The sequence below is a fragment of the Theobroma cacao genome, chromosome 3 (assembly GCF_053813885.1).
Source record: "Theobroma cacao isolate CCN51 chromosome 3, ASM5381388v1, whole genome shotgun sequence".
Taxonomy (NCBI): Eukaryota; Viridiplantae; Streptophyta; class Magnoliopsida; order Malvales; family Malvaceae; genus Theobroma; species Theobroma cacao.
Genome location: NC_142641.1, coordinates 29,963,949 through 29,967,018, shown reverse-complemented (window position 1 = coordinate 29,967,018; position 3,070 = coordinate 29,963,949).

Genomic DNA, 3,070 nt, shown 5'->3' with positions numbered 1-3,070 from the left:
TAGAGTTATCACATCCCCAAACTTAAGATTTTACTAGTCCTCAAACAAAACAAAGAACTAAATGCAATAACTTAAACATGAAAACATGAAAGCATTTAACTAGAGTTCAGTTGCACCATTTCATTCATTACCTTCAAAATCCTCAAAAGTTACTTCACATTCATAACTCTAATCCACCTACAAATATTATTCAAGTTGATGTCTCAATTCAAATGCAAATTAATCATTTAGTGAAATTTTGTGTGTGTATGCAATATTTTCACTTAGAACATTGTACAATCCGGATAAGTTTATATTCATGCATAATTCAAATAGGTAATTAAATTTCATAAGTTTGCTTTTCATCTCTCCCTCCACTAATATAGACTAACATTAAATCAAAGATCAATAGGACTTTAATTAACTTGTAATGCATGGTTAGGGTTAAGGTTGGATATGGGATAATGTATAGCTCAAATTCACCCTAAGCTCATAGTCAATCTAAGACCTATTAAGAGCTTTATTTTCCTTCACCTAGTATGCCCCTTTTCATCAAGACTTTTCTTTTGTTCATCACTTCATTTTTTTCTTCTTCTTCTTTTTTCTTTCCCTTTTTCTTTTTCTCAATTTCACACCCTTAAACTATTTCTTTTATTGGGTTGAGAAATAAATACAATCATATTTTGAACTTTTCTTCATTTTTCATTTTGACTACTTTTTTCACTATATAGTTCATAACACTTCCTAAATTGACTTATGCACTTATGAATGGGGGATGTAATAATGGTTGAAAACATTAATATAAGGATCTACACTAAAAATTAAGTGCTCAAACAAAGAAAAAGTGTCATTAAGCTCAAAGGGGAAAATTAAGGGTAATTTATGTAAAAGAAGGCTACAAAAGGCTCAATTGGTCCAAAAATGGCCTAAATCATTTCCCTAACTAAGTTTAGCCTAGAATTTCAACCCGAGAAAGAATCAAAAAAATTCTAGAACTTAATACATAATTAAAAATTTTCACATTCACATAAACCTTGTCTAAATTTGTACAATAAATCTAAGCAATAAACATGGTGCTCAAACTGTAAAAATTTCATCTTAACGATAAAGCTTAACATAAGAATCTACATAACACTCAAACATTATTCACATGTTTCAGAGAATCAAAATAAGAATGAAACTATGTTCTCATCATTGGATAGGTAAATTAAACGAAACTGGCACAATGAAATCTAGTTCAAGTTTTTAAAACATGCATAAAAAAATTAAATAAAATAACTAACCTAAAATATCATAAAAATTAATAATAATAAAACCCTCCCCAAAACTTAAATTGCACATTGTCTTCAGTGTGAAAAGCTAAAAAGAATAAGAAAAAGGAACTCCCCTATCAATGGTGATGGTGCATTGAAAGCTTAAATTTTCTTTTTCCTTATCTTCATGCTTTCCAAACCTTTAAATCCAACAAACAAGTTAGGGAAAGATTATAGCTACTCATTTAAATAGAAAAACAAAAACTAACTAAAATAACAACTCAACTTAAAAAGATATAATTTGGGTTGCCTCCTGAGAAATGATTCTTTAAAGTCACTAGCTTGACTATGATACATCATTTTGTTGTCTATTAAAGTACATGAGAATCTTTGGAGATCCAAATCACCTTCTAGAATGTTCTAGTAGCTTCACTACAAATATCTATTGCACCACACTAGTGAACCTTAACCACCTTATAAGCCATTTTGATTTTTGTTTCCATGGAAGGAGCTTGATTGATTTGGTCAATAACACTTGTTGTCCACCTTAAAATCAAGATTAATTGAAGGTGGTGGATCATGCTCATCATAACATTGCTTAGTTTTGAGATGTGGTGGTGGTGGCTTTAAAGAGTCAATGATGGCTTACTTGTAAATGGTGGAGAAGGATCACCTTTACCTTTATCAGCTAAGTCCACTCCATGGCAATAAGCTGGGTTTGTAGGATACTTAGTTGCATTAAAAATAATAAATTCAACTACCTCCTTTCAAACTCTGAAAGTTATTCTTCTTTTCCTTACATATCAATGTGCTTCTAGTGGCCAAGAATATTTGGAATCTCTTGATCTTCCTCCATCTCAAGTACAACGAAATCCACTAGAATGTACAATTTCCCAACCTTAATCAAGACATCCTCTATAACTAAACAAGGGTGCTTTATCGTTCTGTCAACTAGTTGCAAAGTGATTGTAACATGTTGAATTTCCAACAATCAAATTCTCCTAGCAACAAACAAAGGCGGAATTGAGACTCTAGCACCCAAATCACACAAAGCTTTTGAAAAATTAAAGTTACCAATTGAGCATGAGATAGAAAAACTCCCTGGGTCCTTAAGCTTTGGTAAAAGCTTGTTTTAGATTATTGCGTTACACTGTTCAGTGAGTGTAATTGTCTCAAAATCCTCCAGTTTCTTCTTCTTTGTCAATATGTCCTTTAGAAACTTCACATATGAAGGCATTTACTCTAAAGCTTCTACGAAAGGAATGTTGATGTGAAGCTTTTTGAACACCTCAAGAAATTTTTAGAAGTGCTTATCAAGCTTTTGTTCTTGAAGGTGCTGATAGAAGGGTGGTGGTGGTAAAGTTGCCTTTGCTTCCTTCTCTTGAATTTGCTTGTTAGTTGTCTTAATCACTGTTTCATTCTCAATAAGCTTATCTTGAAGATTAGCTTGCCTAACACTATTTTCAACATATTTTTCGCTCCTCAAGGTGATTGACATAACTTGTTCTTGACTTTCTCTCCTTGGATTCACCTTTGTATCACTAAGTAGTGTTCCATGAGATATTTTATTCAATAAATTGGCAACTTGACTAACTTGAGTCTCAATGTTTTGAATTGATGTTGCTTAACTCTAAATGAGAGTTGTTTGACTTTGTATAATGCTATCATTTTGTGCAATGTACTACCTTAGAAAATCTTCCATAGTAGGCTTCAATTGTAAGATAGGCATGTTAGCTTGCTGTTGGAATTTTGAATGTTCATTTGGCCTTGAAGTTGAGGAAAACCCTTGATTATTAGCCCAAGAAAAATTTGAATGGTTCCTCCACCCTAGGTTGTAC